Source organism: Rhinichthys klamathensis, unplaced genomic scaffold, assembly GCF_029890125.1.
Source record: "Rhinichthys klamathensis goyatoka isolate OS25496 unplaced genomic scaffold, OSU_Roscu_1.1 h1tg000113l_1, whole genome shotgun sequence".
Classification (NCBI taxonomy): domain Eukaryota; kingdom Metazoa; phylum Chordata; class Actinopteri; order Cypriniformes; family Leuciscidae; genus Rhinichthys; species Rhinichthys klamathensis.
This window is the reverse complement of record NW_026606650.1, coordinates 390,001-401,549: the sequence shown is the minus strand read 5'-3', so window position 1 is coordinate 401,549 and position 11,549 is coordinate 390,001. Positions and strand designations below refer to the sequence as shown.

General features: G+C 41.5%; 1 protein-coding gene across 1 annotated transcript in view; it reads left to right on the top strand.

Moving 5' to 3' along the window:
• The first annotated feature begins 883 nt into the window (after positions 1-883).
• Positions 884-11,549, top strand: part of lhfpl2a (LHFPL tetraspan subfamily member 2a) — a 37,465-nt gene continuing 26,799 nt past the window's right edge. Inside the window, exon 1 of the mRNA XM_056254650.1 lies at positions 884-1,024. The gene's annotated coding sequence lies outside the window, so the exon portion shown is untranslated. The remainder of the gene's footprint in view (positions 1,025-11,549) is intronic.

The following is an 11,549-nucleotide window of genomic DNA, read 5'->3' as shown; positions in this document are numbered from 1 at the left end:
TACTGCAGATCTGAGGTCAGTTTAGTGCAGACGGCTGGTGGTCCGTCAGGGTTACAGTGGGTGAAGAATGTGTGCCATGCAAACAAATACACACAGCCTCGCCTCCGCCTGCGAGCACAACAAACACACACATCTGAGAGATGAGCACAACAAACACACACATCTGAGAGATGAAGGGCTAACACTAGGGTCTCGTAGAGTTAACATGAACTAGCCATTAACAATACATTTAAAGTATTTAAATGTTAATTTCAACATTTTCTAATGCTTATTAAAATCAAAAGTTGTATCTGTTATTATTTAAAGGGCTAATATGAACTAACGATATCAAAGACTAATTATAAAATACTGTAACAAATGTTTTGCTCATTGACAATTGTTGGTGCATTATTGTATTGTAAAGTAACCAAAAAATCTAATTAGTATTCTGAGATATTTCTCATTAACATCTAGATCTAAAGTAGATCTATTGAGATGCAGGGAGTGTCTTTCTTTACATCAAATTGTATTTATTATTATAAGTTTATTCATTTATTAATTTACATATATTTCTATTAAATTATTTTACAGATTTTTAAATTTATTTTATACAGTTTTTACCCTCTTCTAAACTTTTCCAGATGTGAGGAAGTCTAACAAAGAGTTGTATAGCCTATATATAATTTAAAACGAGGCAAAACAAAGCCTATATCCGCAATAAAATCACGCAACATCGGAACAATGAGAGCCTCGTGTTGCTCAGATTAAAGAATTATTGAGCGAGCACGCGCGCGCGCGCACATGCAGCTGTAAACCCGCGTGGAAGCGCCGGTGTGTTGCCGTGGTGACGGCAGAGAGAGAGAGAGAGAGAGAGAGAGAGAGAGAGAGAGAGAGAGAGAGAGAGAGAGAGAGAGAGAGAGAGTGTGTGTGTGTCGGTGAATGACTTGGTGAACTCGCGAACGGTTTAACGGAAAGCTTCGTGTTCTGGATGTTTTAAATCACCGACTTTCTTTCTCGAGACCCTCCGGCTGACGAGCGCGCGAACGTGAGTATCTTTTGTTCTCGCGCATTTACCTCAGATTTCTACATTTACCTCAGATTTCTACATTTACCTCAGATTTCTACATTTACCTCACTTTCTTAAACGACCAACCCAGGTTAACGGAGAAAAACAGCAGATTCATTTTAACGATATATTCAGACGACATAAAGACTTCAGTCAGAAAGTTGCCCGTTTGAATCGGTTCTTGCGTCTTTTCTCGTCGGTTCGTCCAGAACGGAAAGTCGTGGCAGGAGAAACGACGAGTTCCTTCTTTCTCACTTCTCTTTTTTCTGGAATTTGAACGCGTTTTTCTTTGCTTTAACGTGATATAACATGAGATTTAGAGCTGATGTCGGTGATAAATGTTAATTTTTTGTAGGTTTAATGTTTCTGTGAGGAGGATCGTTCAGATTTACTCATTCATACTCCATTTATCTAAAACAACCCGCTTTTATTTGCTTAATTTCATTCAATAGTATGTCAGAAACTCACAGTATACAAATTGAAATAATATTAACGATCATCTGACTGTATTATCGTGGATCAAATATACTATCATGGACTTTATTATTGTAATATCATATGTGTAAACATGGGCTACTATGTTATTCTCATCATGTCTTATTATGTGTATTGATTGCATTTGAACTATACTGATTCATTTTAGAACTGTATTGAGTCATTTTAGAATCGCAGTGATTCATATTTGAACTGTAGCGATCCTTTATTTTACTAATGATTAATTTGAGAAGTTTTGATTCATTTTTTAACTACGATTCATTTTAGAATCGCTGTGATTTATATTTTAACTGTAGTGATCCTTAATTTCAATATAATTAATTTTAGAAGTGTTAGAAGTTTTGATTCATTTTTCAACTATGATTCATTTTAGAATCGCAGTGATTCATATTTGAACTGTAGCTATCCATTATTTTACTTTAATGTTTTATTTTAGAATAGATTCATTTTTGAACTATAATAATTCATTTTTTTTAACCGTTTTGAGTTATTTTGAACTATAATGATTAATTTTAGAACTGCATTGATTCATTTTTTGAGCTATAGTGACCCATTTCAGAACTGCAATGATTAATGTTTTAGAATAGTAGATTGCGATTAATTGTGCCTCTTTATCGCTCAAATCTGAGAAAAACGGTCAGAATTGCGAGTTATAAACTCGAAAAAGTCAGAATTTGGAGTTTATATCTCGCAGTTCTAATAATTGTGAGATATAAACTAGCAATTCGAGTTATAGAGTCACAATTCTGAGAAAAAAAGAGAGTCAGAATTGTGAGATAAAAAGTCACAATAATTTTTTTAAAAAGTTTAATAGTGATAATATTATCTTCCTGACAGTCAATAATTCTCTCCACTGTGCATCACAGTTTTTGCATCATAAAGTTTGATACCTGATTGATTTCACTTATATTTTTAAGTACTAATGCCACTGCTTCAGGGACCCACAATGCCTTGGGCCGCAGTGCGCTGGCCCTTTAAGGTCTGTTTGAGGTTAACCAGCACTCGATCATCAGTGAACGCTCACTTTATGGAGGCTAAGAATAAGAGCTTGGACGGTCCGACCGTAAAACTGTGGAAGAAACACAGACGCTTCATTACGGGCTGCTGAAGCCAAGAGTGTGTGTGTGTGTGTGTGTGTGTGAGAGAGAGAGAGGCTTCCTCCATGAAGAAGTGGAAAATGAGAGCAGTTTTCCGGCGCTGTTTGTGGCCCGTCACTGACCCGGCCCACGGCCCGTCAGGTAAACAGTGTGTTGTTCAGATCTCAGACCACACAGTGTGAGTGTGTGAGTGTGTTCAGTGATCATATGCACACTCGCAGAAAACCCTGCTGGAAGACTGCAGATATTATTAAGACGACACACTGATTGGCTGTGACAAAAATGACTTATGTCATTCGTTTTAGAACCGCAGTGATTCATTTTTTAACTATGATTCATTTTAGAACTGTATTAATTAACTTTAGATCTAGTGGTTCATTTTTTAACTATACTGATTAATTTTTGATATACAGTGATTTATTTTAGAACGATAATGATTCATTTTAGAACTGATTTGATTCCTTTTGAACTGATTTGATTCAGTTCAGAACTGCAGTGATTCATGATTCAGAATAGTCGCTGTGATTTGAAGACGTGTTTAACTGGTTACAGTAAGATCATCTGTAACACGAGCCAGAGTGTGTGTGTGTGTGTGTGTGTGTGTGTGAATGTGAAACCCAAGACCAGCACTGTGTTAAAATGCTAATTGAATGTGTGCTGGAGGTCAGAGGTCAAACACACAGCTGCTGTCTGGGTTCATATCAGGCACTCATCGTGTGCAGATCCTGATGTTGAGTTTTGTGCAGTTCAGGTGTGTGTCTGTGTGTGTGTGTGTGTCTGTCTGTCAGATGTGTGTGTGTGTGTGTGTGTGTGTCTCTCAGACGTGTGTGTGTGTGTCTCTCAGATGTGTGTGTGTGTGTTTCTCAGACGTGTGTGTGTTTCTCAGACGTGTGTGTGTGTGTGTGTCAGACGTGTGTGTGTGTGTGTGTTTCTCAGACTGGTGAATCTGGATGTGGCCGGTTCTGTTTAAGGGCTGTAAATGGGTCACATTACGTGTGGAGTTTTCCATGCGCTTCCCAAACGGAGCCTATTTGATTGAATTAAAACCAGCCTTCAAATCCAGCCCTGAGGTCTAAGCGCCTGTGTGTGTGTGTGTGTGTGTGTGTGTGTGTGTGTGTGTGTGTGTGTGTGTGTGTGTGTGTGTGTGTGTGTGTGTGTGTGTGAGAGAGAGAGAGAGAGAGAGAGAGAGAGAGAGAGAGAGAGAGAGAGAGAGAGAGAGAGAGAGAGAGAGAGAGAGAGAGAGAGAGAGAGGGTGTGTTTGTGTCGCTCAGATGTCAGGCTGACCTATAGAACGTCTTCATTGTGCTCTGGGTGAGTGAGTGTGTGTGTGTGTGTGCTGTAGTGTGTGAGTGTGTGTGCTGTAGTGTGTGAGTGTGTGCTGTAGTGTGGGTCAGTCATGCACACTGATAAGATTAGTGCTGTAGTAAACCAGTCTCTCGTTCTTATCTCTCTCTCTGTGTCTCGTGTGTTTTTCATCTGTGCTGCATCAAGCAAATTCCTCTCTCTCTCTCTCTCTCTCTGTCTGTGTGTGTGTGTGTGTGTGTGTGTGTGTGTGTTTGAGCTCTGCAGGACACTCGGCTCTTCCCGCTAGTGGGATTCATCATTCCCAGTGTATTATTCCCCAGCACTAACAGACTCAAGTGTGTCCAGTCCCCAGATTGTGATGTGTGTTAATGACCCACAGCTGTATGCGAATGAGCCGGCGCAGTGCCCAATCACGGAGGAGTGTTTTCATGATCACATGATTGTGTGTTTTGATTTGTGTTCGCTACTGATGAGAACATTCATTTCACAACTGAAGGTGTCTGACAACAGCTGAAGTTCCCACTGGTTTTCCTCTAGATTTCCTGGTTTTCCACTGGTTTTCCTCTAGATTTCCTCTGTTTTTCACTGGTTTTCCACTGGTTTCCCTCTAGTTTCCCTCTGGTTTTTCCCTCTGGTTTTTCCACTGGTTTTTCCACTGGTTTCCCTCTAGTTTCCCTCTAGTTTCCCTCTGGTTTTTCCACTGGTTTTTCCACTGGTTTTCCACTGGTTTCCCTCTAGTTTCCCTCTGGTTTTTCCCTCTGGTTTTTCCACTGGTTTTTCCACTGGTTTTTCCACTGGTTTCCCTCTAGTTTCCCTCTGGTTTTTCCACTGGTTTTTCCACTGGTTTTCCACTGGTTTTCCTCTAGATTTCCTCTGTTTTTCCACTGGTTTTCCTCTAGATTTCCTCTGTTTTTTCACTGGTTTTCCTCTAGATTTCCTCTGTTTTTTCACTGGTTTTCCTCTGGTTTTCCACTGGTTTCCCTCTAGTTTCCCTCTGGTTTTTCCACTGGTTTTTCCACTGGTTTTTCCACTGGTTTTCCACTGGTTTCCCTCTAGTTTTCCTCTGGTTTTTCCACTGGTTTTTCCACTGGTTTTCCACTGGTTTCCCTCTAGTTTTCCTCTGGTTTTTCCACTGGTTTTCCACTGGTTTCCCTCTAGTTTTCCTCTAGTTTTCCTCTGGTTTTTCCACTGGTTTTCCACTGGTTTCCCTCTAGTTTTCCTCTAGTTTTCCTCTGGTTTTTCCACTGGTTTTCCACTGGTTTCCTCTAGATCTCCTCTGGTTTTCCACTAGTTTTCCTCTAGATCTCCTCTGGTTTTCCACTGGTTTTCCTCTAGATCTTCTCTGGTTTTTCACTGGTTTTCCTCTAGATCTTCTCTGGTTTTCCACTGGTTTTCCTCTAGATCTCCTCTGGTTTTCCACTAGTTTTCCTCTAGATCTCCTCTGGTTTTCCACTGGTTTTCCTCTAGATCTCCTCTGGTTTTTCACTCGTTTTCCTCTAGATCTTCTCTGGTTTTCCACTAGATTTCCTCTAGATCTCCTCTGGTTTCCCTTTAGATCTCCTCTGGTTTTCCTCTAGATCTCCTCTGGTTTTCCACTAGTTTTCCTCTAGATCTCCTCTGGTTTTCCACTGGTTTTCCTCTAAATCTCCTCTGGTTTTTCACTCGTTTTCCTCTAGATCTTCTCTGGTTTTCCTCTAGATCTCCTCTGGTTTTCCACTGGTTTTCCACTAGATTTCCACTGGTTTTTCACTGGTTTTCCTCTAGATCTCCTCTGGTTTTCCACTAGTTTTCCTCTAGATCTTCTCTGGTTTTTCACTGGTTTTCCTCTAGATCTCCTCTGGTTTTCCACTAGTTTTCCTCTAGATCTCCTCAGGTTTTCCTCTAGATCTCCTCTGGTTTTCCACTAGTTTTCCTCTAGATCTCCTCTGGTTTTCCTCTAGATCTCCTCTGGTTTTCCACTGGTTTTCCTCTAGATCTCCTCTGGTTTTTCACTCGTTTTCCTCTAGATCTTCTCTGGTTTTCCACTGGTTTTCCACTGGTTTTCCTCTAGTTTTCCACTAGTTTCCCACTGGTTTTCATCTGGTTTTCCACTAGTTTTCCACTGGTTTTCCTCTAGATCTCCTCTGGTTTTCCACTAGTTTTCCTCTAGATTTCCACTGGTTTTCCACTAGATTTCCTCTAGATCTCCTCTGGTTTTCCACTGGTTTTCCTCTAGATCTCCTCTGGTTTTTCACTGGTTTTCCTCTAGATCTCCTCTGGTTTTTCACTGGTTTTCCTCTAGATCTCCTCTGGTTTTTCACTGGTTTTCCTCTAGATCTCCTCTGGTTTTCCTCTAGATCTCCTCTGGTTTTCCTCTAGATCTCCTCTGGTTTTCCACTGGTTTTCCTCTAGATCTCCTCTGGTTTTTCACTGGTTTTCCTCTAGATCTTCTCTGGTTTTCCACTGGTTTTCCTCTAGATCTCCTCTGGTTTTCCATTAGTTTTCCTCTAGATCTCCTCTGGTTTTCCACTGGTTTTCCTCTAGATCTCCTCTGGTTTTTCACTCGTTTTTCTATAGATTTTGTCTAGTTTTCCACTGGTTTTCCTCTAGATCTCATCTGGTTTTCCTCTAGATCTCCTCTGGTTTTCCACTAGTTTTCCTCTAGATCTCCTCTGGTTTTCCACTGGTTTTCCTCTATATCTCCTCTGGTTTTTCACTGGTTTTCCTCTAGATCTCTTCTGGTTTTCCTCTAGTTTCCCTCTGGTTTCCCTCTGGTTTTTCCCTCTGGTTTTTCCACTGGTTTTTCCACTGGTTTTTCCACTGGTTTCCCTCTAGTTTCCCTCTAGTTTCCCTCTGGTTTTTCCACTGGTTTTTCCACTGGTTTTCCACTGGTTTCCCTCTAGTTTCCCTCTGGTTTTTCCCTCTGGTTTTTCCACTGGTTTTTCCACTGGTTTTTCCACTGGTTTCCCTCTAGTTTCCCTCTAGTTTCCCTCTGGTTTTTCCACTGGTTTTTCCACTGGTTTTCCACTGGTTTTCCTCTAGATTTCCTCTGTTTTTCCACTGGTTTTCCTCTAGATTTCCTCTGTTTTTTCACTGGTTTTCCTCTAGATTTCCTCTGTTTTTTCACTGGTTTTCCTCTGGTTTTCCACTGGTTTCCCTCTAGTTTCCCTCTGGTTTTTCCACTGGTTTTTCCACTGGTTTTTCCACTGGTTTTTCCACTGGTTTCCCTCTAGTTTTCCTCTGGTTTTTCCACTGGTTTTTCCACTGGTTTTCCACTGGTTTCCCTCTAGTTTTCCTCTGGTTTTTCCACTGGTTTTTCCACTGGTTTCCCTCTAGTTTTCCTCTAGTTTTCCTCTGGTTTTTCCACTGGTTTTCCACTGGTTTCCCTCTAGTTTTCCTCTGGTTTTTTCCACTGGTTTTCCACTGGTTTCCTCTAGATCTCCTCTGGTTTTCCTCTAGATCTCCTCTGGTTTTCCTCTAGATCTCCTCTGGTTTTCCACTGGTTTTCCTCTAGATCTTCTCTGGTTTTTCACTGGTTTTCCTCTAGATCTTCTCTGGTTTTCCACTGGTTTTCCTCTAGATCTCCTCTGGTTTTCCACTAGTTTTCCTCTAGATCTCCTCTGGTTTTCCACTGGTTTTCCTCTAGATCTCCTCTGGTTTTTCACTCGTTTTCCTCTAGATCTTCTCTGGTTTTCCACTAGATTTCCTCTAGATCTCCTCTGGTTTTCCTCTAGATCTCCTCTGGTTTTCCTCTAGATCTCCTCTGGTTTTCCACTAGTTTTCCTCTAGATCTCCTCTGGTTTTCCACTGGTTTTCCTCTAGATCTCCTCTGGTTTTTCACTCGTTTTCCTCTAGATCTTCTCTGGTTTTCCACTGGTTTTCCTCTAGATCTCCTCTGGTTTTCCACTGGTTTTCCACTAGATTTCCACTGGTTTTTCACTGGTTTTCCTCTAGATCTCCTCTGGTTTTCCACTAGTTTTCCTCTAGATCTTCTCTGGTTTTTCACTGGTTTTCCTCTAGATCTTCTCTGGTTTTCCACTGGTTTTCCTCTAGATCTCCTCTGGTTTTCCTCTAGATCTCCTCTGGTTTTCCACTAGTTTTCCTCTAGATCTCCTCTGGTTTTCCTCTAGATCTCCTCTGGTTTTCCACTAGTTTTCCTCTAGATCTCCTCTGGTTTTCCACTGGTTTTCCTCTAGATCTCCTCTGGTTTTTCACTGGTTTTCCTCTAGATCTCCTCTGGTTTTTCACTGGTTTTCCTCTAGATCTCCTCTGGTTTTCCACTAGTTTTCCTCTAGATCTCCTCTGGTTTTCCACTGGTTTTCCTCTAGATCTCCTCTGGTTTTTCACTCGTTTTCCTCTAGATCTCCTCTGGTTTTTCACTGGTTTTCCTTTAGTTTTCCACTGGTTTTCCTCTAGATCTCCTCTGGTTTTCCTCTAGATCTCCTTTGGTTTTCCACTAGTTTTCCTCTAGATCTCCTCTGGTTTTCCACTGGTTTTCCTCTAAATCTCCTCTGGTTTTTCACTGGTTTTCCTCTAGATCTTCTCTGGTTTTCCACTGGTTTTCCTCTAGATCTCCTCTGGTTTTCCATTAGTTTTCCTCTAGATCTCCTCTGGTTTTCCACTGGTTTTCCTCTAGATCTCCTCTGGTTTTTCACTCGTTTTTCTATAGATTTTGTCTAGTTTTCCACTGGTTTTCCTCTAGATCTCCTCTGGTTTTCCTCTAGATCTCCTCTGGTTTTCCACTAGTTTTCCTCTAGATCTCCTCTGGTTTTCCACTGGTTTTCCTCTATATCTCCTCTGGTTTTTCACTGGTTTTCCTCTAGATCTCTTCTGGTTTTCCTCTAGTTTCCCTCTGGTTTCCCTCTGGTTTTTCCCTCTGGTTTTTCCACTGGTTTTTCCACTGGTTTTTCCACTGGTTTCCCTCTAGTTTCCCTCTAGTTTCCCTCTGGTTTTTCCACTGGTTTTTCCACTGGTTTTCCACTGGTTTCCCTCTAGTTTCCCTCTGGTTTTTCCCTCTGGTTTTTCCACTGGTTTTTCCACTGGTTTTTCCACTGGTTTCCCTCTAGTTTCCCTCTAGTTTCCCTCTGGTTTTTCCACTGGTTTTTCCACTGGTTTTCCACTGGTTTTCCTCTAGATTTCCTCTGTTTTTCCACTGGTTTTCCTCTAGATTTCCTCTGTTTTTTCACTGGTTTTCCTCTAGATTTCCTCTGTTTTTTCACTGGTTTTCCTCTGGTTTTCCACTGGTTTCCCTCTAGTTTCCCTCTGGTTTTTCCACTGGTTTTTCCACTGGTTTTTCCACTGGTTTTTCCACTGGTTTTCCACTGGTTTCCCTCTAGTTTTCCTCTGGTTTTTCCACTGGTTTTTCCACTGGTTTTCCACTGGTTTCCCTCTAGTTTTCCTCTGGTTTTTCCACTGGTTTTCCACTGGTTTCCCTCTAGTTTTCCTCTAGTTTTCCTCTGGTTTTTCCACTGGTTTTCCACTGGTTTCCCTCTAGTTTTCCTCTAGTTTTCCTCTGGTTTTTCCACTGGTTTTCCACTGGTTTCCTCTAGATCTCCTCTGGTTTTCCTCTAGATCTCCTCTGGTTTTCCTCTAGATCTCCTCTGGTTTTCCACTGGTTTTCCTCTAGATCTTCTCTGGTTTTTCACTGGTTTTCCTCTAGATCTTCTCTGGTTTTCCACTGGTTTTCCTCTAGATCTCCTCTGGTTTTCCACTAGTTTTCCTCTAGATCTCCTCTGGTTTTCCACTGGTTTTCCTCTAGATCTCCTCTGGTTTTCCACTGGTTTTCCTCTAGATCTTCTCTGGTTTTCCACTAGATTTCCTCTAGATCTCCTCTGGTTTTCCTCTAGATCTCCTCTGGTTTTCCTCTAGATCTCCTCTGGTTTTCCACTAGTTTTCCTCTAGATCTCCTCTGGTTTTCCACTGGTTTACCTCTAGATCTCCTCTGGTTTTTCACTCGTTTTCCTCTAGATCTTCTCTGGTTTTCCACTGGTTTTCCTCTAGATCTCCTCTGGTTTTCCACTGGTTTTCCACTAGATTTCCACTGGTTTTTCACTGGTTTTCCTCTAGATCTCCTCTGGTTTTCCACTAGTTTTCCTCTAGATCTTCTCTGGTTTTTCACTGGTTTTCCTCTAGATCTTCTCTGGTTTTCCACTGGTTTTCCTCTAGATCTCCTCTGGTTTTCCTCTAGATCTCCTCTGGTTTTCCACTAGTTTTCCTCTAGATCTCCTCTGGTTTTCCTCTAGATCTCCTCTGGTTTTCCACTAGTTTTCCTCTAGATCTCCTCTGGTTTTCCACTGGTTTTCCTCTAGATCTCCTCTGGTTTTTCACTGGTTTTCCTCTAGATCTCCTCTGGTTTTTCACTGGTTTTCCTCTAGATCTCCTCTGGTTTTCCACTAGTTTTCCTCTAGATCTCCTCTGGTTTTCCACTGGTTTTCCTCTAGATCTCCTCTGGTTTTTCACTCGTTTTCCTCTAGATCTCCTCTGGTTTTTCACTGGTTTTCCTTTAGTTTTCCACTGGTTTTCCTCTAGATCTCCTCTGGTTTTCCTCTAGATCTCCTCTGGTTTTCCACTAGTTCTCCTCTAGATCTCCTCTGGTTTTCCACTGGTTTTCCTCTAGATCTCCTCTGGTTTTTCACTCGTTTTCCTCTAGATCTCCTCTGGTTTTTCACTGGTTTTCCTTTAGTTTTCCACTAGTTTTCCTCTAGATCTCCTCTGGTTTTCCTCTAGATCTCCTCTGGTTTTCCTCTAGATCTCCTCTGGTTTTCCATTAGTTTTCCTCTAGATCTCCTCTGGTTTTCCACTGGTTTTCCTCTAGATCTCCTCTGGTTTTCCACTAGTTTTCCTCTAGATCTCCTCTGGTTTTCCTCTAGATCTCCTCTGGTTTTCCATTAGTTTTCCTCTAGATCTCCTCTGGTTTTCCACTGGTTTTCCTCTAGATCTCCTCTGGTTTTCCTCTAGATCTCCTCTGGTTTTCCACTAGTTTTCCTCTAGATCTCCTCTGGTTTTCCACTGGTTTTCCACTGGTTTTCCTCTAGTTTTCCACTAGTTTCCCACTGGTTTTCATCTGGTTTTCCACTAGTTTTCCACTGGTTTTCCTCTAGATCTCCTCTGGTTTTCCACTAGTTTTCCTCTAGATTTCCACTGGTTTTCCACTAGATTTCCTCTAGATCTCCTCAAAACAATCTCACATGACAGCGGTGAGAAAACTGGGGTTCAGAAAGCATCTGATCGTAGTGATGTGGATATGTATACACGTCACGTTACATTTATTGAGCACTTAATACAATAGATTGCTTAAAGCAGCAGCTTCACAGCATTAAACATGAAAAACAGTGTCGTGTTTAATTAGAATAACAGCTTCAGTTTCTGCTATAAAGCTCCAGTGTGTTCATGTGTTTACTTGCGTCTGAAATGAACCAGAGGCGGAGCCTCAGAGCCACACCCACCTATTACATCATCACCACCGACCAATAGGAGGTCAGAGCTGTTAAGCAGCCGAGTGGAGTTTCTGGGAAAGTGTTTTGAACTGATTTAGTTGGAAATGGCGTCACAGCAGTTCATTCTTTGCTTTCCGTTGAAGTATATCGGGCCTTTATGTAGAATAAAACTGCTTTTTAAACAGCTTTCAT